Genomic DNA, 27884 nt, shown 5'->3' with positions numbered 1-27884 from the left:
GCATAACCCTGAAACCAACCAAACCAGTAACCAAAACCAGTCAATAGCCGTATACATTGCGACATGTAAACAATATTCATACAAGTATAGTTTTCTGTTGCAAACGAACCACAAAGAGACTAGCCACCGCCATTAAAAGTAATCGTTGCCTTTAAATATTTTACGGTAAGCTGATTTTACTCTAAAATTACAGTCGTAGTTCGCAAAAGAGTAGCCCTGTAATTTGAAAACATGCAATCGGTACTAAAATATGTCAAAATACAAGCAGTAAGTTACTTTTCATATTTGACGAACGAACCTCAATAATTATGTAAATTAACTCATTGCAACGTTAGTAAGCTGTAAACAAATTGTTTCAGGAAAATCGCTCGGAAAAACGGAAGTCTATCGTTTATAGCTCATTATCTTACTCTTTACGACGGAAAATGAAGATAAATTTACATAGAAATCGAGCAACTTCTAAGCAATTCGCGTTCGCTGCGCCATTGTGTCGAAATAGTTCCGTAGATATTTCATCAAGGCTGGCTCCTCTAATAATGACGTCATCCGCTTCAATAAACTTTAACCCAATATTTAAAGCAACGTTAGCTACATTACTTTAAATATCACGAAAACAAAATTTGGAACATAGACCTTTATTTTATCATAAACATTACTTTTATCAGACAGATCAACAAAAGTTATGGAAGCTTTGAAAGAAAATTTGAATTTAATAGAGTAATTGCGGCATGCCGTTAGGCTTTGTGTCCCTTTGGGAAATTTGATAAAACCAAGCTGAGGTTGTTATTTTAAATGTACGCTTTGTGTACAGAAAATCGATAATGAAGGTATTAACCGATTCAAAGATATACCAGTCGATTAGGTTTTAGTTTCGTGTAAGATAGTGAGTTCTCATAATATTCACATAACCTTTATGTTTATATTGGTTCGTTATTTTTTTATTCTTTCACTCATTTCAACATTCTTAACCAACTTCTTAAGTTACCACACCCTTCAAAGCAAATGAAGAGAAGATGGTGCAACTTTAGTCAAGCCACAAAAAGTTATACCACTATAGGTATATCTATATGTTTTAATCAAAGCCTATACGAGTCTCCCCACTTTGTAAATCTTTCTGACAACTATTGTTCCTTTGAGGCTTTGCGACAAATCGGAATGGATGTTCGGATTCGGCCGTGTTCGAAACATTTCAGTGGTGCAAGCGATTTTAAATTTAAATCCTATAAAGTACCAAAGTTCTATCTCGTGAGATACAGACAGATACAAATATAGACAGAAAGAGTATTAATGCTTTTTAATGCGTTTCTTGCGCCTGAAACCTTCGCACGGGTCAATGCACAAGCTTTAAATATTATTATTTTCGTGCTTGATGTTTTGATTTTATGTTGGTATTGAGTTGATATTAAAAATTTCATGATACATTTTTAAAAAGTCTAGTTTTACTGAATTATTCGTTTGTTTACAGAAAAAAAGTGTGTGTGTGTCAGCTACGACGCACGATTGGAGTTTACTCCTTACGAACGATAATTATGATATATATCGAATAGAAAAAAGGGTAAATGAACGCATCTGCTAAAATGATAAGAGAAACAAACATATATCTGTAATTATTCGGATTATTTATATTACTTCAATAATGCGTATTACATAAAGTATGGTACAAAATAATATAAATAATAATAATAATAATTGTGTTCAATTTATACAAATCCAATTTTAGGATGATTGATTTCTTTCACTTTGAATTATAATATCATTCTTAAATACTGTAATTATAGGTTTGTGGTAACTGAAATACGATACGTGAACTTCGGAAGTTACATGAGTTATGAATCGTGAAAACACCGCATCAATAGTTGTACCATATCTAGCGCGCAACACACACGTACAAACATACGCACACATTCAACTCTCAGACTGGAGGTAGTGAACTATACAGTGAGACTACGAAGTATCGCGCAAAGAGGAGACCCCGAGAATGAGATACGCTGTGTAATGTATTCCATCTCATTCTTTTACACGTTCAATCCTACAGATATATATGTTTGTCTCTTTCTAAGTAACGCCTCAACTTTTCGTGTTACACTTGATTTTACTCCTCATAAAATTTCCGTACCGGGCCTTATAACTCAAATCGTTTCTTAAGGAGTAAACTCCAAAAAGATTCAATTTCACAATCTTAAAACAAACATTATAGTAGATACAGTTACGTGTGATTTTTAAACATTTCAATTTTAGTACGGGAACCAGGATGTTCATTTGATAATATAGAGGAGGTAGGCTTTCACAGAATATGTTGAAAAAAAACAAATTCCAAAAAGTTCAAATATAATATGCAGCCTCCTTAATAAATCAAAATTAGGTAATAAAAAAAGGTTCGCTTGTTACTCAAAATTTTCCGTACCATACTATGTCACAGATGAACTTAAAAGTACATAATCTTACATTTTATATCCACCTTCCCAGAATCCTCTGTGGACCATAGAATTGCCAAAATAATTTAGACTATATCATGGGCAGATACTGCATTTTCGTCATAAATCGTGACGCATGTTCGTTTGGGTCAGAATGTGGGAATGTCAATCCCGAATTTAAAAGCTCTGAAAACTACCTCTTTGAAGCTTTGGAATTTGTCATTTCTTTGTGTCAATTTCTAAAAATGTACGAGAAATGTTCGTTGCTGTATCTGTTGAACCAATATAGTTACGAAATTTTGGTCCTCAACAAACCAGTACCACCTGAAAAAGTTTATTTTTATCTTTTTCACTTACAAATTCACTGCTTAAACAATCGGAGTTAATAAAAACACGTATTATTTGTATTGTAAAATTTAACTATGATAAAAAAGAATATAAATAGTATCAAAATGGGTAATAATCGCCAACTTACGGTTGTAATATTTTCTGCGTCTGGAAAATTGTATTTTTTATTTTTGGTAGGCAAACATTATATACACTGATTATTGTGTAAGCGCCCGTTCTTTTAGTGAAATAGATAAATATTCCAATATCTAAAATCCTACCGCAAAGAACCAAATTGAAAAGGAAGTTTGGATATAAATATCATAACATGGAAGGCAACGCCTTTGTCTGAACTTTGCTAATATTAATATAAAACATTCCACGTACATATTTCATTACTATAACGAAGTAATATAAAAGTACAGCGCTGCCGCATTCTTCGAGGAATGGGCACGTTTAACTTTTAAGGATTCCTCAGCACTGATATCGGTTACTGTTACTACATAGTCCGTGATGTAATGACATACGGTCAATACGCGAGCTATATATAGACTTATGCGTCTACTTTTACTCACTTCTTTATTTTAATACCGCTTTCTATACTTGTAACTTCATGCTAGTATTAGTACCATTCTGTTTGCTATATATACAAAGAAGAGTACAAAACTCAGACGCAGGACAGATATCTAATTTCGTCATTTAGACCTGTCCGGTCGGGAATGGAACCCAAACCCTCAGCGTGTAAGTCTTTTGATGACCGGTGCGCCATCTCAGACGTCATAAGTTATTCTCAGAATAGTTACTTCATACTGCTTACTTTTAAATCGTGCGTGATGTATATTTTGATTGTATTGTTGGAAGTATCGAAGATATATATAGGTTGTCATATCATTCGAATTTACCTATATATGTGCTAAACACAAAAACACGCAAAGAAAACGTTTCCATAAGTTCCTTCTTTTAATGGTTCTTTGTTTTTTATATGATTTTTTCCTATTTACCCTAAAAATATTAAGATTTCTTCATATTAAAATCTTATAATTTATCAGACAATTTATTTTACCTTCGTGGAAATAAACGGCTTATGCGCATTTATAAAGTAATAAAGTAACACGTATATTATTATAATTAAAATAACATAGTAATTTTATATAGAAATAATGCACGACATAACATAAAACGGCAGAAATAATCTAGTTGCTGGAACTATAATGAAGTTAAGAATTTAGAGCAGAATGCTTGCTCATATCGCGAGTGATTGCGGATGACTACGCAAATTTAATAACAGAGTTGAAAGCGAATTTCTAGTATTTGTGTCACGCTGATTACTGTATGCAACCATTTGATTGCAATACCTATTCGTACGCCAGTACTAATCAAGTTGCCGACTATTTCAAAGATTTAGATAAGGCTGATATACATAGATCAGTGTATATGAGAGTTGCTACTCAGTCCTTCCTTTATAAATTCTGTGTTAGATTTACATTAAATTGTTATAGATTAAAAAATGGCAAATTAAATTAAGTTAAGTCTACGTTAAGTCCGTATTTTATGAGAAAGAAATGAAATAAAGTTTAAAACACTACCTTTTGATTATATGACTTTTGTGATATAGAAATATCAATACAAGATACAGATCATACAAGAAAATAGCTAGCCGATACCAATGTAAAATTCAATGAAATTCGCTTTGTCGATCTCTCGATATGGCACCAGAAACGAGTAAATACTGGGTCCGGCGCCGTTAGGTAATCTAGTTAGGAAACGTACAAATAAGTTTAACCCAGAAGCACTGAATTGTAAATGTGCGAGGATTCAAAGAGTTGGTGTTTTACGTTGTAGTTAACTTTGTATAAAAGCGACTTCTGTCTGTCTTCTGTTATGGGCTTCTATCTAAAGTTCACTTGTATTTTTTTAAATACTATAAGTAAAAAAAACAAATATTATTTCACCCTTCTATACACACATTTTCACCTCCAATTTCTAAAACTCGTCTAATTAGTATTTTAATATCGCTATTAGGCCTTTATTATTACCATAAAATCAAGGCTGCCATTTGTAGAGCCCTTATAAATTTGTGTCAACAACGTGACCCGAATTTTAATGCATAAACGTTATTACCGGATCCAGCATGCTTCTGAACAAAAGATAGCTAACAATAGACGCCATTGTCTCAGGGAAACGCCCTTTAATAAGTCATTTCAATTTATAACTTATCTAATCGGACGACGTTTCTTGAAAAATGAGGTCAGCTTTTTAAATTAAATAGTTATTTTAGCTTTACTACTTTCATTTCTTCTTTTTTCTTCTACTTATGTTAAATCTAGTATTTCTGAATGAAATCAGTATCAGAATAATGAAAACATACAACCATAAAGTACAGAATTCCAGACTGTATGAACATCCTCAATATTACCTTAAATTGCATTAACACTCCTAATTGACCTTACTATAGTACTTCTATGTTACTTTAGAATTATGAAGAAAGTATGTTCTAAAAAGCCTTTGATATTGGAACTTAATCATTTTAAACTCAACAGTATTCACTTATTTGCGGTAGGTACCACATATATTAATTACAGATCATGTTTACGTTTTTTACGATCATCTTATGAACCCGATAGCGTAAGTACAAGTAGACAAACTTGGCATCCGAATGCTTACTTAACCGAAGGTTACTTTACATACATAAAAGAAAATTAATTTACATGGAAGGTAGTAACCAACACAAAATGCCACGTACCTTGATGATAACAATCAGCCTTAAATTAAACATAAATCTCGTCCTACTTCATGCCACGTTTAGGGGGTCGTGTGTCGTGTTTATGTAGCTAGTTTAATCTCCTAGTTTGTATACCATAGCTTAATTCGGATACTAAATATTTAACCAAGACGTGAGAAGGTACTCAATATTTCATTACAACATCAGACAAAAACTTTATAAACTGCTGTGTGTGTTATGATAAGGGACACATACATAACCGAGGCGTCTAAAGTAGGTAGCCACTTACATGAACTACATGCGCGGTTACTACTACCGTATTACTAAAAAAGGGTTTTTTCTATATGATAAAAAATGTTGTCAGTAACAAAATATCTGCCGAAAATTTTACTTATTCTTCAATATTTCGTACCGATGTATAAATTAATCTAATATGACCCAAAGCTGATTTGGAAGAATGCCCAACTTCATCATCAATCAATTACTGTCCCACTGCTGGCAGCTCTCAAAATCAAATCACGCTAACTAGCACTTTGTAGACTTTAAACCTCTTTGCAAACATTATGGCTGGCACTCCTGCCTCATAAAAGCAGTATCAAGCGCTGCTGTGTTCTGGTTTGAAGGGTGTAGTAAGGAAGACATACTTTACCGAGGCGTTCCAGCTTAGTCCTCAGGGGAGGCGGCGCATCTGTGGCCGACCACAGGAATATCTAATCCTGTCTGGATTGCGTGTTCGTCTGCTACTCCTATATTATAAAAAAAATATGAACAAATCTCAGGTGTCCTAAGTTTTTTTTTAATCGACTGCGGAAGGTAATGTTTTTCGAGCGTAAACATGTGTGTTTGAATGAAACATACATGTTTACGCTCGAAAAGCGCGCGAACAACAGCCTAAACTCTTTTTATTTTTATTATAATGTGTAGTCATAATTGTAACCAATACCTACTTTAGAAAAATAGAGAACCTCTCTACTAACTTCTTGGATTCGAACCGAAACACCCAGCTTTATCACTCACTGTACACGACTTAAAATGTTCAACTTGTGTAAAGTTCACGTCGTAAACTTATTCCGTTGATTCTACCTCAGAGGATAAACTCGATCCCACTTCGTAAGTACCTCTTCCGAACTTTGGAGCGAAGTCATAAATAACTAATAAATTTAGCACGAAAGATACGTAGGCATTTTAGATATAAATTATATGTATATTTTACTACCAGAGAAATCTTTTAGTGCTTGATATATTAGCCCAAAGATTTATTAGCGATGATATTTTCGTATGAATGTATGTTATCCATTTATATTTTATCAATTTTATCACTAAAGTGTTTAAGAGTGCCACGTATAGCAAAATACTTGTCGAAATGTTATAAATTTGGCAATCGAAGTAACAAATGGCACATAGGACAAAAATAAAGCGACCCTGTTACGTAATCAATCACATATAAAACTAAGTTCTTGGAGAAATAAATTTGCTCTAGTTCTGCTGAAGATGACAATCGAAGCGTACCGCCAGCTGACTCGGAGTGTGCTACGAGATATGTCTGGAAGGAAAATGTCTTTACCTACGAAATAAAAATGTAAATGACTTTGAACCACTTTCGTCTCTATTTTATAGTCGATACATCTATTGAATGCCTGTCAATCGCGGAATCAGGAAGTGTACCAATTCACGCAACACAAAAAAAGCCTCATAATTTTGACTAATCTTCTGACAATGTCTTATCTTAACCATCTATAAAATGTTATTAATATAAACATTGATATACATTTTATTTCAAATTGTCTCTTAATGTACCTGTTTGTCTATTAAAGTTACAAAGGAATATTTAATCCAATACAATTAGAGGGATACATCGTGACAATCCTAACAAATCGCTCTAAACCCCTATTTATATTCATATCAACCGTTCTAATTCTAGATAAATCCAAATTTCGTTAGGCTGGACGCAATTTGCCGCACGAGTGTGGTGCCCAATAACGAGATTATCCGGACTGTAACAAATCTAATAAATTACAGGTGTCGATGTTGGCGGTCGGCGCTCCCATGCCTTAACTAATGGAACAGTCCAATCACCGCCATTACTTTGCTTATTTGTTTGCGAATTTCCTAAATTGAATTCATTACTGTGCCCATCTACTGAATTACTGGAATATGGGAACTCAATACATAATAACAACTCAATATTGGTTGAGCGTATTCATGCATTCAGACGATACTTTCCTTTCCACAAAATTGCAGATGAATGGATAAGCTTATCGACTTTTATGAGTCATGAATGGAATTTTTAAACAAACTTTCTAACACAGCTTGTAACATAGATTGTTTGTAACAAATTGAGCATTTCTAAAAAAGGGCTAAATTCCGCTACCCTACTCATTTGTCTTATTGAGCGAGTGGCCGTATACAAGGCGCACGTGTGGAGGTTCGCAGCGGGAACGTTTGCAATATTCAATGTCCCGTGCCGTAAACACGGCCGGGGCGTAAATTCCGACTTCCGTCAAAACACCTCCGAGGCGGTAACGTACACCGCAGTTGAACTTTTACTGTTGCTCCCGACCGACACGCGAGCCCGTAAAAGCATCTAAATTTTACCGTTTCATCCATTTATGCATGAACATTTCCTCTATTGAGCAATAGTATTAATGAAATGGCTTGTACGAGTCGTTACACGGATATCTCGTACGTATACGAATTGCGATCGAATTCGGCAAGTCACTATGAAGCAATAGGATACAGAAATAGCCAAAGAGAATAACCGACGTAAAGATAAAATTTATTGCTTCATTCTATTCGCAAAGAGCTTCACTGACCACCCACGTTCTTTCGTGCATTGACCTGACCTGGGAAATGGACCTCGCTATATCATATTCACCTGCAGTTAACCTACATAACGATAGAAGGTAATTCTTCATAACTGTCAACTTCACGTTCAAAAGAACAAAGAAATTCGTAGACATTCATTTTTATCAATATTATAATATCACATTCAATAAAACGGAATCAATGAGAACCAAAGTATAACTGAAATGCCACATAAAATTATAATGTAAAGAACCTTATGTAATCGATCGACCACTATCGATCATATATATAAAAAAAAAAAACGCTTTCTACACTCACAGCCCCACACTAGGATTCCCTGTATCGTGGGTGCCATGGACACACACAGAGACAAATACACAAACACCCAGACCCAGAAACAGAAATCTAAATTCATCATTTAGAAATCTGTCTGGCCGGGGATCGAACCCGGGACCCTTTGCGCGTCAGACCGGCATGGTGACCGCTCCGCCACGCGGGTCGTCAAAAGTAATAAATTAGTCAAATTATTGTCCCACCGCTGGAAACGGGTCTCAGAATAAAAGAGACTTATACTATAATTGGCAATAGGCCAATTGATAGATTTTACACACCCTTGAAATAATTTAAGAATTCTTAGGTTCTTCTTCAAGTTTTCTCACGATATTCTTTCACTATTTAAGCTAGTGAAAATTATTTTCTAAACACATATTTTAGAACCGAAAAATCAGAGACATTTATTTGGGATGACTTCAGATCTCCCGATTAAAAGGCCAAGTTTCTAACCATTAGGCTACCACTCTTACCTAAACCTAAAGTCCATATAACATCTATATTATAAAGAGGAAAACTTTGTTTGTTTGTTTGATTGTAAAGAATGGGCTCAAAAACTACTGGACCGATTTTAAAAATTCTTTCACCATCCAAATGCTACATTATCCACGAGTAAATAGGCTATATTTTATATGAAATATATTTGATAAATAGATTTTGAGGCGGTACAAAATTTGCCGGATCAGCTAGTTGAAAAATAAAACAGTGTGGTGAACTAAAAATACCATATCGTGTTTGCATCAAAATTTATTAACGACCGTTGTAACGATCAAGGTAAGCAGCAGTGTTTGCCCGCGGGGGCTCGTAAAAAGTAACTTGTGAAAGCTTAATTGGATAGCGGCTCTCCTTACATCGGTTTTAACTTTAACTAGCCTACTTAGACCGCTACTTTTTCTTTAACATCTATCTCGTTTTAATGGATTTCGAGTTTGTACTCGCCGTTGTCTTACGTTTTCGCTACTTTTTCAGATAAGCCAGAGTGTGTGGCAACATTTAATGTGTTAGTGTTTGTTGTTTCTTACGTTATTTTTTTCTTGTTTTGATACAATGTCGCGTATGCGACGAATGACGTGAAACCTAAAGATCTGTATTGTTATCGTAGATCTAGTTAATATGATTGCTTTTTCGGTATATCTATCAATTCTATTGAATTGAAATTGAATTCATTTTCGAACTAATACCTACTTCATTAGGTGCGTTGGGGAAAGATATGATAATCAAATTACACAATAAGCACACACAATAAGTCAGGCAGTCAAAGCAAAGATCATTCTGTGCACAAAATATATATCAGATTCTTTCAAGATATACCATTTGCTGTTGGTTTTCAATAGTAAATATCAATGTCATTATTATGATAAGTGATATTTTAGTAACGAGAAAAATCACTTACTTGCGCATTATAAGTACATATTGTGAATATTTGATATCTATAATTTATACATACTTTTATTTATACATTTATTTTCGTTTTCATTTAATTCCTAATAGGTACCTACTATAAATGTTATACATAAAATTCTCGTGTCACATTGTTAGTTACCGTACTCCTCCTAAACGGCTTTACCGATTTTCACAAAAAAAATTATGCATATTCAGTACGTCTGAGAATCGGCTACTATCTATTTCTCATACCCCTAAGTGATAAGGGTTTTTCACCCTTAACATTTTTTTATTTAGCTCAGTAGTCAACTAGTAATGTATAAATTTGTTTTACTATTAATTGCGTTAATTTCCTCTAACTCTTATCAGAGATCTATTCAGGTTGAAATAGTAACGTGCAGAGTTTTATTCTAAGACTACAACCCAATTAGAGAGACGCTTAACCTAAGGGCCCTTATTCAAGTTTTCACGGCTACACGGTTTTGTATATGGCAAACGAAAAACTTTAACGCCAATTCGTTACTCGTATTCAAAAGATAGCCAAATGAAATTTAAAAAGCGTTGAAAAGTCAAAAGAAAACGATGCTTGTGTATCTTGAGTCACTCAGTTACGTTATAAAATATTATGTTTACACATTTAAAGCTCGTGGCGAAAATTAAGTTTCCAAAATACTGATTAAAATAACAGCAAAATCGGTGCAATTGTTTTTAACGCTTACCGCCTTATAGATTATTAATATTATTATCGGTATGGACTCTTATCATAGAAGTTAAATTTTATTACACTAATATTCAATTGTAATAAAACGTTATGAGTTTAATTGACGTGCAAATACGTTATCTAATGCTGTATTCAAATTTCACGCGGTGTTGATTAGAATTTTAAAATTACTAACTAGCTGACCCGGCAAACTTTGTACCGCCTCAAAATCTATTTATCAAATATATTTCATATAAGATATATCCTATGTTACTCGTGGATAATGTAGCTTTCAAATGGTAAAAGAATTTTTAAAATCGGTCCAGTAGTTTTTGAGCTTATTCATTATAACCAAACAAACAAACAAAGTTTTCCTCTTTATAATATTAGTGTAGATGTCATTGTTCGGCATAGTTATATTTTGCTGTATATCTTTGTCATCTCACATTTCTATCATAAATTAGCTTTCCTTACCGAGACCATTGTTCATTGTCACACTATTTCCTGCTTGCTACACATGAATATTCCTAGACTTCATATGACATGACTTCATATGATGTGGTAGGCTAGTTCGTAAAACATTGGCTTAACTATAAGTCTCATGGGATTATTTGCAGTTGAACAGCGGAAACATAACACCGCACTTATTTCTGTCTTTTAGCAACATAGTTTACCCTTCTGTGTCTTATTTATTATACACACACTTTTTACTTACATAAGAGCTATAGTATTTGCTAATAAGTAGTTACAGATGTGTGACCATAAACCATCAGGATTCCAAGCCCTTTTACCATGAACATAAGCAAAACTACTTCTCACGATCGCCATGCTCATTTACTAAACCATGCTGGCGTATAAACAGCATTTTCGTTTTCTTTTATGATTCTCTCCTCCATTCGTAGTAGATGGAACGGTCGGTGTCTCAAGTGTTGTCTTGGTGACGACCAAGTGCGGCGGAGGCAACGACGCGTGACGCAGATAGTGGAACCCACTCACTGCCTGAAAATATCGTTTAGATATAACAACCTGCCTTTCTTTCGAGATGCATTTATGTGACGACAGACCTGCTATACATGAATATTGGACATTCTTATACTATGTACTTGCGGAGTAAGGTATTTCATGAAACATCAGAATACTTAGGCTCGTAGAATTTTCTGCAGTTTGGTTTCTACCATTAACATAAGCAGAACTACTTACACACCCGTTTACTAAACCATGCTGTCGTAAAAACAGCGTTTTCTTTTATGATTTTTTTCTCCATTTGTAGTAGATGGAACAGTCGTTGTCTCAAGTGTTGCATGAGACTGACGACCAAGTGCGGCGGAGGCAACGACGCGTGACGCAGATAGTGGGACCCATTCACTGACTGAAAATATCGTGGAGATATAACAACCTGCCTTTCTTTCGAGATGCATTTATGTGACGACAGACCTGCTATACATGAACATTGGGCATTCTTATACTAGATACTAGCGGGGTAAGGTATTTCATGAAACATCAGAATACTTAGGCTCGTAGAATTTTCTGCAGTTTGGTTTTTACCATTAACATAAACAAAACTACTTACAGACCCGTTTACTAAACACGATGTCGTAAAAACAGCGTTTTCTTTTATGATTCTCTTCTCCATTCGTAGTAGATGGAACGGTCGATGTCTCAAGTGTTGCATGAGACTGACGACCAAGTGCGGCGGAGGCAACGACGCGTGACGCAGATAGTGGGACCCACTGACTGAAAACCGTAGAGATAGAACAACCCGCTTTTATTACGAGATGCATTTCGTTCAGCGATGCTGAAACTTATAAAATCTTTAACGTTATTAATTTTGTCTGTGAGGTTTCCAAGATGCGCTGCGGAATATTACTTTGCTTATTGAAAAATATTGATGTTCTTTATTTTAAAATGTACGTTTATTTCTAAACATCAATAGCATTGTACGCAGTAAAGATATTGTTTCTTTGCTGTTGAAATCTCAGCATTTCTTTTTTTCTTTACGCACCCGCTATTAAAATTTATTTTTAATAAATACTTATTTGAAAACAATGACAGGAGATTAGAGTACTTAATATTTATTTATTTAATACAAGATATTATCTTAATTATTTTATATCTGTTCATACTTTTGTATTAGCATTTAAATACTGAGTAATTTTAAAGTTAGCATAAGCTTCGATGATTATATCAGTTTTTGACGTTAACAAAGGTGTAGTGTCAATAATTCAAACTACTCGTATGCAATTTGTTATGAAAACGTAAAATGCAAATATTTATCCAGTATACTCTGTTTGTGGTTAGAAAATAGATACCGCGATGCGATTGATTTTCAATAAAGCAGAACTCGGCACGAGAGTATAAATAACAGGTTCAGTTGCAGAGGTCTAACACCCGATCGGTAAATATAAAATCCCTGAGTGTTTTTACGAGTATCTAACAAATAACAGGTTATGTAATGAGATTTAACTCTCGTTTATAACACACTTGGTTGTTTATTTAATGGTAAACATATCTAAGGGAAAACCATTTATTGTGTTATCACCGGCTTCCGGTATTATACCAAATCAAATCAACTCAAATCATTTTTTTAAATTCATAATAGGTTCTTTACAGAGCACTTTTTGAAAGTCAATACAACTACCACCACTTCACAAGGTGTTTCGTTATGGAGAATAAGCGGCGAAAGAAACGCCATAACACACAACTATTTTTTAAAAATAAATGTTCATACAATGGATCTTAACCTACTGGTACATGTGGAGCTGGGGCTACTTCAGACCACGCCGTTCTATCGTTCAAAATTTCGGCAAAAGTACGTAATAATATTACGATATAAGTTACGTATGTTATTTTCTAGTATATTTGCGTCGACGTGGCGATCAAATAATAATATCGGCTAGAGGTTCTTGACTTATGTAGGTGAAGTAAATAAATACAAACGAATATTCGTGACTTTCGACCGTTTGCTTTCTTAGTGAATCTGTACTATCCTAAAATCAAAACGTTACTCTCACATCAGCCACAGCTCATTTCCTTGCATCACTAACAATTCGGTTAAACTGTCCACAAGCATCTCAAGTTATTACAAGAATATTGACAAAAACTGCGCGGTTGACCCAGTAGCGCTAGTGGTTGACATTGCCGCAAGTTAACACTGTTCGCAGCCGAGCAAACATCCCCGTCACGCCTTTTAAGACCGTTTGCTTTCTCAGTGAATAAAGCGAAAAAACATCTCGAAAATCTTAATTACCCTATAATCAAAACGTTATTCTCACATCTGCCAAAATCTATTTCCTTGCGTCACTAAAAATTCGGTTAAACTATCCACAAAAATCTCAAGTTATTACAAGAATATTGACACAAACTGCGCGGTTGACCCAGTAGCGCTAGTGGTTGACATTGCGCAAGTTAACACTGTTCGCAGCCGAGCAAACATCCCCGTCACGCCTTTTAAGACCGTTTGCTTTCTTAGTGAATAGGCCGCGACTGTAGGCCGTAGAGATGTTTTATATCACGTGTCACTGCACACGATACTCCATTAAGAAGAGTAGTTTCGCGTTTGAACAAGTATATTTACAACCTACATGTTTTTGTAGGTAGAAGTGTAATCAGGTTCGTATTAAAATTATCCATGTCTTTTGTCTGTGGACATCTGTCGCAAACCCTAACTAAGGCAGACGCCCTAAAAAGCATACAAATATGTTCTTACAGTTGATGACTATGTTACCTTATTTACGGTCGTCAACCAATTACTGCCCTACTGCTGGACACGGGTTTCTCTTCAGAAAGAGAGAGGGATTTAAGCCACAATTCACCACGCTGGCCAAATACGGATGTCGACTACACACAACCTTGGGATCGTTAAAACTTTTTAAGATCTCTCGGCCATGCACATTTCCTCGTAATGTATTCGTTGACCGTTTAAAAGATGATAATTAATTTCTAATACGCAAGTAACATTTTGAAAAATAGGAGGTGCAGTAGGATCTCGTACCCCCAAGAATAGCCGACCGAGGGTCTAACCACTATTTTATCACTGCTGTTACTTACGCTTAAACTAAACTACAAAAGCGAGTAACATAGTGCTGCTATTAGGAAAGATATACGCCATTCTGTCACCTTTAAACGACCACAACAACAATATATTGGTTCCCGTTTTAAATGTTTCTTTCCAAACGCATCTAGGGATGGCGATCGGAGATGGATTAATCCAAGAATAATATAATGAAGTCACAATAATGGTAACAGTAATAATTTACTGAATCGATCTTTCATCCTAGAAAATCGAAAGTTCATCTTTTCGTAATTGTCATTCTTTGCTGACGAATACGTATTTCAATGTTTTTTTTGGTCCTGATGCCCTTATTTTTCGCTATCTTTACATTTAATAGCTAAAAATATCGAAGATCGATTTTTGGAGGATCGATTCTTTGGGCCCCGAGTTTTTTGTGAATCGATTTATTACACTTCAATTCGAATTGATTCAAGAATCGGAAAGAATCGCCATCCCTACTCGCGTCGTTACGTAATCGTATGAAGAGCACTGCGCTACCAAGTCTATCTTGCTTAAACTGGATTGTTCGATTATCGATTGTATTAAGTGGATGCTTATGTCAACCTTGCGGTAGTAATATGTCGTACAGTGCATCTTTTAAAACACATAACAGTAAACACAAAGTATTATTGTTATGAAATAGTAAGAAGTACGTAATAACAGCTTATGTTTTTCAAACTTATGTAACAGACGATGGAAGTATGAAGTTTGATCTATGATCATCTATATAAAACGATAGGTATATGTAATTAGATGAGTCGTTTTACTGTAGATAAAGAAATTGGTCATGTAGGTCTCCTATTTTATATGGATTTAAGTTATACCTACTTGAAAAGCAGAGATAACCTACAGCACATATATTGACAAAAAAATCTAAACTCGCCAACATATTTTTAACATTTTTTCGTCATATGTTTGTGGATATCACTCCACTTTTTAGTTCGATGATAACCATACTGATTAGGATCTTAGATGTCTCATGTGAAGTAATAATTAAACAAAGCCTTTACTTACAGGTGTCATAATAAAAAGTATAATGGTTAAGCAATTACATAGGTATCACTTGATGATGATGAAAAACCTGGGCACTGAACCAAGTGCGTTCAGTGCCCAGGTTATTATAATTTTAATTAAACGCAAACCATTTTTCAATTCTTCTCAATTATTTTAAAATAAAGAGTATTCGCCCGTCGATGTTATCGTTAAAACCTCACTCCATTAAGCAATGAAATACTGTTTTATTGCGAATTATCGAGAGCCTCTTGTTTACCGTTGAGTGTGTGCATTGCAGTGAGTCGGTTCGCACACATATCAGGCGCTAGACAAATATGCAGTACAATCAGTTTGATCGCCTCTATAACAATAAATCGGTAGATACTTGTATTCCCGCTTGCTATTTCTATTAAATAAAATCTATTTGTTCTTTAAAAGTATGTTATATTAGAGTAGTACACGAACGTATGGATGACCTGATGCTAAGTGTTTCAAAGGTGGTAGAACTCTTTGCGGTTCGACTCCGGCGGCACCACCTCCACACCTATTTCTACCTAATAACAGCAGTGTTAGGCGCTGCTGTGTTCCGGTTTGAAGGGTGTGGTAAGGGAGACAGACTTTTCGGAGGCGGTCCAGCTTAGTCCTCAGGGGTAGCGGCGCATCTGTGGCCGACCACAGGTAGGAATATCTAATCCTATCTGGGGTTGATTACAAATGTCCATGGGCGGCAGTAGCCACTTACCATCAGGTGGACTGCATGCTCGTCTGCTACTCCTATATTATAAAACAAAAGTGTTCACTGATGCCGTCTATGAACATCTGTAGCTAACTCCATATAGGACGGGCTCTACTTGAAGCTCCTTCGGTCCCTGAAGTGGAGTAGGACTGACACTAAAATTTATAATAATTGCTGGCGTAACACGACATAACACCTAGTTGACTGATGTGATACCACATGTATTTTCTAGGATTAGCGACAATTTGGATATACGTCAGCGCGCGGAGCATAATCAAACACGCATCTGCAGGGCGGTTTGCTGAAAATGCGACATATGCAAAATACGTCATTGTTATATGCCCGCCAAAGCACGAAATTGCTATAATATGATCACTGGAACTCTCTATAAGAAACTTTAATATGCCGTGTGCTATGCACATTACTGTAAGAGTTAAGTGAAAATACCCTATTTTACAACATAAGTTTTCAAATAGTATAAAATTCATCAAACGCTGTTGATGTACGGGACTCACAACGGTCCATCACTTTTAAAATATTAAGGATACCATTAGGATACATCTTGATAAAAAATAAAATACCTATTTCCCGTAAATTTACACTCCAACGAAACCAAGTGCGCAGGTATACAAAGTTGGGTATAAAACGAGGAAAATTTAAAATTTCAGCCGACAATTTATTGCTCTTGCCTCCATTACATTTTATGGGGGTACTTCGGCCCAGCTTCGGGCGTCGGATGGGTCCGCGGGTAGGGCCGTAATGACACGGGCGAACAATCCCGAATATTCTCCGTAACTATAATACGGACGATTTGGATATCCCTTTTTTAATAATATAGATGTAGCAAACGAGCATGTTGTCCACCTGAGGTATTAGACAGAAATACGTGTGGCGGCGGTGACTGGTGTGTAACCACAAAGGACTCTACCATCTTCGACTATGAATAGCTTGAAAATATATTCAATGTATATGTAATGATAGTACAATAGTAAAGAAACTATTTCAATAAAGCGTAGATTTCTTTCTTCTTCTTGAGGACAAAAGTAATTCCTTTTTCATCACTAGTAGAGCATTTACAGTAAGGTAAATCTATCCCTCTTTTTTTCGTATTATTGCCTAATTAAACTATGACACTGAGTGGAAGACAACCACCAGCTTAAAGAGGTAGTTTTACATTAAGGAAAACAGGAAATGCATAGAATTTTCCTACATAACAAAAATCCTCTAAATTTAAATATGATTCCAAAAAATCAAAATCAAACAGACAAAACACTAGTGCGCAAGCTAGTGTCCAATCACTAGTCGCGTGTAAGGGTCGAAAACAAAAGGACGCTGCCAAGTCCAGACGACACGATTTAATTAACGTCAAAGTTGGGCACGCAGTGAAGCCTTTATAGGCGATAAAGTAAATCTGCCACAAACGTAACGCCAGCGGCACTGCGATCTGAGCCACGCATCAGCATAATTCCGTGATAATGCGCTCCTTGAGTGTGGAACCCTCCCTGTGGATTATGGCCGAGCTCGTCACAAATAAGCTTTCACTTTCTTTGGGTCATCCTTTGTTAAGTACTCTTATCTTTACATACAATATACATTGAATCGTAAAATACTCGTATACAAAACGCATTCGATTAAATATTTTATTTTAACTTTGAAACCTACCCCAATATTATAAAATACGATTGTCTATGTTATGAAACAAAACTATTAAAAGACGAATAATTTAAAAAAAAATCAAGTTAATATGGTCTGGTATGGTTTTATATGGTCGACTTACATAAATACTCAGCCGGGATCGGTACCGTTCCACAGAAATGTAAGAATTTCTTAATGACAAAAATAGGTGTGGACAGTGGTGGTAGTTCTTCCCCGGTCGAACAATTCGGTGTCTACCAGTTACCAAAGTAACGTTATAACAATCCGAAATCAAAGATTTACAGTGTACAATGTACAGCTTTATATTAACAAGAAATAAATCGTGACGAATACCTCCGTAATGATGGGGCCCTTAAATCTCTCCCTACGGATTCTGGTTAAGTGATCCTTCTAAATAAGCTTATCGTTTCGCCTTACCCGGAAAACCTTCAACAGCTTCTGTGATATAATTTTAAGAATATTCATTATATATTTTAAATTAAAGTCACGGACGAGTTTTAGTTAAAAACAGTCCCCAAGCAAAGAATCTCAATTTCACACTTAGCATATTTTTACATTTGCACAGCTCAAAAAGCTCGTGTTTCCAGGCCGCGGGCTCATTTCCATAAGCTCATCAATCCAAATATAAAATTAACTCGGCGTGTACGTGTATGCGGTAATATCCGCGGAGTAGATAGTGTATTATTTATATTAGAGGTCACTTAATTTTAAACTTCTGTGCTAATAAAAATCTATTTCATAGAATTAAAAAAATATATATGAAATTACACTAAGTATAAGGTTTTCTATTCATTTAAGTACACTTTTACTATCATTTCTTGTTTACCTAATAATTGACTACTGATAATCAACTTATTTTTAAAACACCCTAAGATCCAAAATACAACCGTACAGAGTGTAGTTATTTTATTTACCACAACAAACAAATCATGTTGTTGTTTTTTATTTGAAAATATCACATAATAAGTAAATGGACTGTATTAAGTTACCGTTTCTTCAAAATTTTCAATGAAACAAGAAAATTTTATACAAATTACGATTTGGAACTTTGCAAAAAATCGAGAACTTGAAACGAGTTTTGCAAGAGATGCGAAATAAAAAGTTTGGGGTAATTTCCTTTGCTCGAATTTTCATTATTACTAAGAGCCGATTTCACCAACACTCAATTTATACTAGAGAAGCTATCCCGGTATAACGTTACTCTGTCAATTTATTCCATGGTTAACTTCACTTTCGTTTCACCACGTTAGTCTAAGGATATCTTATTCTCACATAGTTACTCTGTGCCGTTGAACGAATGAATTGAACAAATACGTAATGCATCCAAGTAAAATAGTCAGTTTGACGTATACTTGCACAATAGCGCTGCATATTCTTACATTTGTTCGGATAATACGTTATCTTGACAGTTTAGTTGACAGTGATCCCGAGCTTTTTGGTTTAGTTTTGTCGTATTTCGAATTTTTTAATTTGGCGTAAACAAATATTTATTATTGTTTTGTATAATTATATAAAGTACTATTAAACAAAGCCGATTTTCTGTCTTTAGACGACGTGCCATTACTAAGGTTTTAATCAATGATATAAGTAATAAGTACAAGTTGTAAAACATACAATACAGTGACAGAAAAATGACACTACTAATCTAAGAATAGCCGCTTATTCGGCCGAAATCGGCGGTATACGACTTTACTTCAGTATAGAGATTTTGTCACTAGGATAAATGTTGGTGAAACGTAAAATAGGCTTACTCGCGAGTAACTAACGACTTATTCTGGGAATAAGATTTATGCGACGTTGGTGAAATCGGCCCTAAATGTTATAACATTGATATAACGTATACGTTATACATATTTGTTTTATCGAATGTCATGCTTTCAATTTCTTCTCCTTTACGTTAAGATAATATTTCTGCAGACAAAGCAGTTACCAAAATTTAGGGCGAACATAATGCGTTGAGAAAACAAACATTTGTGTGACAGTTGTGACACTTTACCACCAAATCTACCTAATAACGGCAGTGTTAGGCGCTGCTGTGTTCCGGTTCGAAGGGTGTGGTAAGGGAGACAGACTTTTCCGAGGCGTTCCAGCTTAGATCTCAGGGGTAGCGGTGCATTTGTGGCCGACCTAAGGTAGGAATATCTAATCCTGGACTACAATAGGGCTACGGTATCCCCTGCCTGGCGTAAGAGGCGACTAAAAGGGGGCTTCCGGGGTTGCGGGTGGCAAGATTGGGAGGTCGAGCCGTCCAGCAAGCAACTCCGGGAAGGACGGCGGTATGTGTGGTCGCATACCGTTGTAAACAACAGACGGTGTGGTGAGTCCTGAAGCTCACCTAGGAGGAGCCCGAAGAGGCAACGCGTTCAGAGTACTCCGGTTGCGTTCCGTAGGAGATCCCGGAGTCCTCTTGGCAACGCTGAGGACGGCCACCGGAGGGGTTTTAGTGCGGTAATAATCCCACATAACCCCGTGTCGCTCCTACGACACTGGGTACCTTTTAAAGGTTTCCCCCTCGTAAACAAAAAAAAAAGGAATATCTAATCCTATCTGGGGTTGATTACAGATGTCCATGGGCGGCAGGAGCCACTTACTATCAGGTGGACTGCATGCTCGTCTGCTACTCTTATATAAAAAAAAAATCTATTCGTCGTGAGAATATGTAAACGACCCTCACCCTATATTCAATTTTGTTGAGTATCTGACATTGTATAAAAATGCTTATGGCATTTTTATTTTTCTTTGTATCGCAACTTCGATTATTCTTTTGTTTTTACCGTTTTGTTAACATTCTACGGAGCAGAAATGCGATTTTAATAACCCGACGTCAATGTCGCGTCGTACAAAACAGCACCAAATCAATATGAAATTGCATTTTTGAGTTTTAATTATAAAGGAACTGTTTTCCCGTATTTTTACTAAGGCTAAGCTAAAGCTTGTACACACTATATTGTTTTTTAAAACTTCACAATTTAATAATAACAGTGCATCCGCTTATACTTATTTATAAGTCGCCCAAGGAACTGTTTTACATTATAATTTCAATTAATCTCAAATAGTTCAGCTATTACTGAGGTTGATCCGTACAGAAAAAAAAATAGAAAACAAGGTTATCATAAATACAATATTATACACAACTATTTTTAAAGGCTGTAAAATGCCGCCCAACAAATGTTCTAAACAAAATACTAATAAAATACATTCATTAGCTGCACGCTGACTTTATACAAATAAAAATAGTGGGAAAAATCATTAAAACGCTCTCGTATTAAGCTTTTTCCATGATGCAAGCATCATCAACTGATAGCGCACTAGGCTCAAGAGAATAAACACGTAATCCGAGTGGTTATAACGTTATCGACCCCTCGTGCGTACGCGTTATATCAAGGTGATAAGCGATTATCTACCTAATAACTAGCCTATATACAGTATGTAGGTGGATGATTTAAAGGTGGTACAACTGTAATACGGGTCTACAGGATTACGCCCCTATTTGTGTCCTATGTGTTTAAATATAAAAACTGAGTGACTTTTATGAAATATTAGCATATATAAATAATGTACTACTTATTGAATATTTACTTTTGGTAAATGCATTATAATTTACAATTTGGAAGGATATATTTTTTAAAATGTCTATAAGTCGTATAGGTAAAACTCTACCAGAGTTTAATTGACTTAACAGCTTTCCACACTTTAATGATCATAATATAAATTTAGAAATTTATTCTTAATAGTATAATGCATGTTAATTTTATAATATAAAATTAAAAACAATTACTTTCTAAGCAAGTCGTTAATCAAGCCAGGGCATTAAGGGTCACCGCAACATTTAATTAAATTAATTAGCCCACTGAGAGGGAGAGGCAATCACATTCTCCCCACACAATGTCACGACATCATGACTCCAGTAGACAATATAACTCAAGCAAATGACTTATATGACCCCGTTCTTAAACAATGCTTCTTACAATCTCCCTGAGCTGATACAGCTTACCCTTGAAACTCTGAAAGATTTAAAGTAAAGATAGAACATAGCAGCCAGTCTTCAAAGATACTTGACTCTATCTATATATTATGCTTTCTTTGACGCGAGTTTGAAGGGCACACGTTTTAGTTTAAAGTTACGAGTAAAATGAACCTTGTCCCCAGAAATTATTGCCACATTTGGCTCTAGTGTGCTTGAAAATAGTATAGTAGTGTATACGCCGATGCCAAGTGTCATTTGAAGTTGCCAACGATTTTTGACGAACATTAAGAATATAGCGCAGTTTATAAACTAACTTTATCGCGAATAGCTCTGTATGAAATCTAACCTACTTAGCAATACCCGCTAAATGGTCCGTAGCACGAAATTTGATTTATGTAAGTGAAGCTATTAACGTGTCTTAACTTTACAAACGGCGGGCGCATTTATAAGGAAGAATAATTTATACCGATTCGTGATATCAGTAGAATTTATAAATGCTTCATGTTCGTAGACCTGTTCTAGATTACCCCTCGTAAGAACTATATGTGTGTTAAGATATGAGTGTTTTTTTTTGTTTGTTCACGAGGGGGAAACCTTCAAAAGGTACCCGATGCCTTGGGAGCGACACAGGGTTATGTGGGACTCTTACCGCACTAAAATCACCTCTGGTGGCCGTCCTCGGCGCTGCGTAGAGGACTCCGGGATCTCCAAAGGACCGGAGTCCTCATAGCGCGTTGCCCTGTCGGGTTCCGCCCAAGTGAGCTGGACGCTCACCACACCGTCTGGTGCGTACGACGGTATGCGACCACACATACCGACGTCCTTCCCGGGGCCGTTGGCCGGGCGGTTCGAGCTCCCACTCTTACCATTCACGACCCCAGAAGCCCCCTTTTAGTCGCCTCTTACGACAGGCAAGGGGATACCGTAGCCCTATTCTTGTCCCGGAACCGGACCGGTATGATATGAGTCTAGTGTTCACACAAAGAAAAGTGCATGCATATTTAAACCGAGGTGTAGAATATTTTAAGTGTAGATTCTTACAGGTCTAAAAACTTTTACGAGTGTGTGTGTGCGTGGTGTATTTGTAGGTTCACCTTTACACTAAAAAAAAAAATCTACTTATATATTATTAGAAGGTTCATTGGAGTTTTTATTCGCAAGAAATGGATAAAAATATATAAAACACTTTGAGCACAAACACTCCCTGTTATATTACAAGTATGTAGGTCAAACCGATTATTGTAATATACATAGCAGATCCGTTTGGGTGCCAGAAACGGGGTGACATGATATTTGAAATCGTCAGGAAGGCGTCGAGCCTCGATACATCGACACAATGTAATATGTCCCGGAAATGAAAGTTCCTACCTTTATAAACGAACAGGTAGAACTCCTTGGGGAATACACGAGAAAGGTTGCTACACTTGAAGCTCTTAACTATTTACGCTTACATGTGTGTAATCAAAAATCAAAATATTTTATTCAAAGTGGATCCTATATAGAATTATTCTTGAGTGTGTATGTGTGATACGGTGTGTGAGACTTCAAAAAACACATCTTTTGAAAGTTACATATTCAATGTCAACTTATGACATCATAACACAAAAACTTTCATCCCGCTTCACACCATCTCGGGTTCATTGGCGTTTGATTGATTTCTTAGTAACTTATTACCAATTAGTACCAAATCGTGGATGATGTTTTTCCTCACCATGACCATCATATATTACAACTATAAAAAGTAATAGGGGTTTGAAAGCACTTCTATGAACTTTGCTTTCCACTCACAGCATTCGTGACAGAAACTTAGGCAGCGATTTTTCAACGTCATTCTCGCACCCATGAGAAATTATTTTTTACCGCTGTCACAGTGACTGAAAAAAAAATGGAAAAAAGTGTCTACTCTGAATTTTAATTTCAGTATACAGTATAACTACCTGCTAGTTCTCTTCATATCTCTTAACATGCATGCGTGGCATAAGGTAATTCCACTTTACCACATTAAACTTCCTATAATTTAATCTGCTGGTTAACAGTGGTGAAAATAGCTGTTAGTGGAGTATGACTTGAATTCTTTTCAATCCAAATACCGTGCCTAAGAGTGGTGGTTGAGGGTGATAGGTTGTAGTATGAATGACAAATACGATTTCCAAAAATAAAAGGTCTCATTTTTGACATTATGTTGTTCAATTCCAATTCACTTAACAAAATGTGAATTGCCATGAATGAAATACAATTGCAATTCAATATGTTAATTTCAACGTGTTTAACTTTTCGAAATCTAGTTAACCTACACAAATTCGACATTTTCAAATAGCGGCGTTTATTCAAATTATATTGAATGACATGAATCAGACACCGTTTATCGATAATTAAAATGGCATTTGGAATAATTTGTGTTAATATTTGTGCACGATTAACATGTATTCTCGAATATATTAACATATGGACACAAAAATGTATGTTTATTTTTAATGACTTTTACTTCGGATAAAATAAAAACACTTCTGTATCAACGATACAAGACGTATCAATATAGTACGTACGATATGAGTAGAGGAGCGCAGTACCCTTACCAGGAGTTTTTACGTTTCGACAAATATGACTGTTTTGGTACTGTTTTGATTTCGACTAATATGACTGTTTTACGTATTGGCCGATACGATTTCCTAGTTCGGAAACAATCCGCTAGGGGCGCTGATTGGAATTTGTATGGGCAAATACGTAAACAAATACCAAAACAGTCATATTTGTCGAAAGGTAAAAACTCCTGGTAAGGGTACAGAGGTGTTTCTCGCATGAATTACAAGTAAAAAACAATACATTACCACAGGAGTATGCCACAACGTGTCTAGGAATATCAAAAGCGGGACGCAACAGGCCTAAGCTATGGATTACCGCCCTCAGGGGCTTCGCTCTGCAAATTGAATGAACGCAAACATTTCTCCGTAACTGACACACGCCAAAATACAAATGGATCCGCCACACTAACAAGTAATACGACTTCCTCATACAATCTCCGACTCCGAAGCTTGTGGACGATAAATTATTCAGCGACTGCGTAAATTCACCCGGTTGATACTCAAACAAACAGACGTACGTAATCAAGTTGTCACATAAATACGGACAAACTAAACAAAGTAGCAGGTTGACATGTTTATGACGTGACGATCGAATGCTACGAACGAAAGGCGAAGTTTCCATGTTATGTTCGTACACGTTTAAGATGTTACGATCAAAGTATACAGCAAGTTCGAGCGATGGAGCACGTTCGAATATCGTTATTCGATACTACGTATTGGTTTCGTGTGGTTACCTTTGTGAAATCGTGTTAAATTTCCTTGCCGATCTTTATAAAAGAGAAGGTGAGAATCCTTTAAAACATTATTTATAGCGTTCACAGCTGCGCAGGCCGACTGAGTTAGTGACCGGTGGAAAATTTGTTTGCGCTCGTTTGCTATTTTCTCTGTCAAGTGGAAAATTGCGATGGATTAAAATACGTGCATGTTGAACGTTACGCAATATGACGGACGACATCCGTTTAATAAATTGGAGCAACGGTATTAATGTAGAGCAGGAAAATATTACTTGATTGTGAGTTATTATTGAGCATCATGTTAAAGCTGCGTCATTTTCCGGAAATGTGAAGCCGGTCGACGGAAATTCATCGAGGCGCCTGCAATTTGTGCCCCGTTTGAAAATTCACCGGAAACTAGCCAGTTCGGGACGGCGGCCTGTCGTAACTTGTCATCATGACTCGCCAAAAGTGTTTATTCCGCTTGACAAAATTAAACGTCGCTGTAAACTGCCCAGTTTAACAATTTGACCCGTTGAACAGCTATCGAAACCAGCTGTGTTGCTTAAAACAGTGCTGTAGGGCTGAAAATAAGAGATACAATACGGAAAAGTCCTAAATAATTTTCTTTTGATAAGTCTTTTGATATACGATTTTACATTTTCGTTATTGCAACATTTTCTTTTTATTGAGATATTAATTTCTTCAATGCTTATTATTCTTTTGATCCTTAGTCCAAATACATCATTAGGTAAACTAAATACTTACGTTTACGCATGTAACAAAAACAATTATAGAAGGTCGAAAAGTGCTACATGTTTACCTAACTCATTAGCGAAATGGGCTCACACGGAGTTGTAATTACTGAGACCTACATAAAAATATGACTGACCAGTTTACTCCAAGGTAAAAACTTAATGACCAGTTTAAGCTAAAATACTTCCAAAAGAAGATTTCCCAATTGCTTGCTTAGAATCTACTATAAAGTAATGTAAAAACGTACAAGTAAAAGCGACACTGCGGCTAAAACTCATGCATATAAATCGAGCGAAATTAGCCATCTATTCATTGAGAAAATATATGAGTTTCGCAACTACTTATCTTTTTTAAACTTTGGTTTTCTACTTTACTATAAGTTTCGAGCGTTTTATAAATTTCCTTTGTATAAATTTAATTTTGGGAACCTTACTAGTAGTTCAAAACATTTATTTGATAGTACGGTTACGTTTCATAGTAAGTATGTTTACATATTTACTCAATTATAATCTATTTTTATTATTCGAATAAAAGTCAACTTACACTTACGTAAAAAGGCACTAGATATTATATCTAATAAGTAATTCATAGGTGTGACCGTTGTTGCACAATCAATAGTAGTAAATTATAGATAAGTTGAACAGCACGGAATTAAGCGATAAAATACTTTTATTACATACATTTACATATTTTATCACAAATGTAGAAGAATTATACCAGCTTCCTTCTAGCCCAGTTTCCTTTTACAAGTCAGCTAATGGGCAACATTAAACAGATAATTTGCACAAGAAAAAGTAAAGGCACCCGGACGAGTGTTTTCCTAACTAATTGTAGACAATTCGTTAGTAACAAATTCCACGTAATATTTCTTACGAAGACCTTATTAACGCATGCATTACATTAATATCTTTTCGTTTATTACCTGATTGCAGAGAGTAATGTTTTTCGAGCGTGTATGCCCACCCTCCAGCTCAAACGGCGTCTTAACACTTGAGGTGTCGTTGAACTTGTCTAAATCGTGGGTTCTTGGATTTTAATCATCTAATCTCAGGTACCTCGAAACACGTTGTCTTTTAAAAATTCAACATCTTACTCCATGTTCTACGAAATCCATTTGCGAAATATTCAAGGCGTGTACCGCAAATCGAGCACAGCTATTCAGTCCAACACGGTGCGCAAATTTTATTTGCAGTGGGGACCACAGATGCATTGCTTGAAATAAACTGCTTTCCGACAGAAATAGTATGGCTGTATTACTTCTGGCCACAATAGAATCCTACAAAGGATTCTACTACCATTAAAACGAATACGGGTAACGTTAGAATGTCGATTCGATATTTTCTTTAGTAAAACATTGACCTATTTACATGTTTCTTGTAACAATATAATCGATACTGCTAAGAATATTTACAGTGATAATAACATTGTCAAATTGTCACAGAAACTCGGAGCGGTGATCATTAGTCAACGTCCTCTAACAAAGCAGACGATTCATAAAAGAACTGGATTCAGCGCCACTAATATTGACGTCGTGACTAACGTTGTTATTAGCATAACACATATTTAATACTGTGACAAGTATTTACGACGAATAAACTAAAATATTGTTTTAAAATAAACTTCCCTTTTGTTAAGTAAAACTAAAATTGTCTTTGACACCTTTTACGCTTTAATATGACTAATGTATTGAAGCTGTTATTGAATCTATTGTTTTATGGATAAAATGAAAATAATTTTTTATTTATCTTA

At 35.7% G+C, this 27884-nt stretch overlaps 1 protein-coding gene across 1 annotated transcript in view; it reads left to right on the top strand.

Moving 5' to 3' along the window:
• alpha-Catr (alpha-catenin related) overlaps positions 1 to 27884 on the top strand; it is an 86915-nt gene that overhangs the window by 5219 nt on the left and 53812 nt on the right. The window lies entirely within an intron of this gene.

Source organism: Epargyreus clarus, unplaced genomic scaffold (genome assembly GCF_041222505.1).
Source record: "Epargyreus clarus isolate Ecla_fem2 unplaced genomic scaffold, WU_Ecla_fem_2.2 ptg000003l, whole genome shotgun sequence".
NCBI classification, from domain to species: Eukaryota; Metazoa; Arthropoda; class Insecta; order Lepidoptera; family Hesperiidae; genus Epargyreus; species Epargyreus clarus.
The sequence above is the reverse complement of the archived record's forward strand: the minus strand, read 5'-3'. Positions and strand labels throughout refer to the sequence as shown.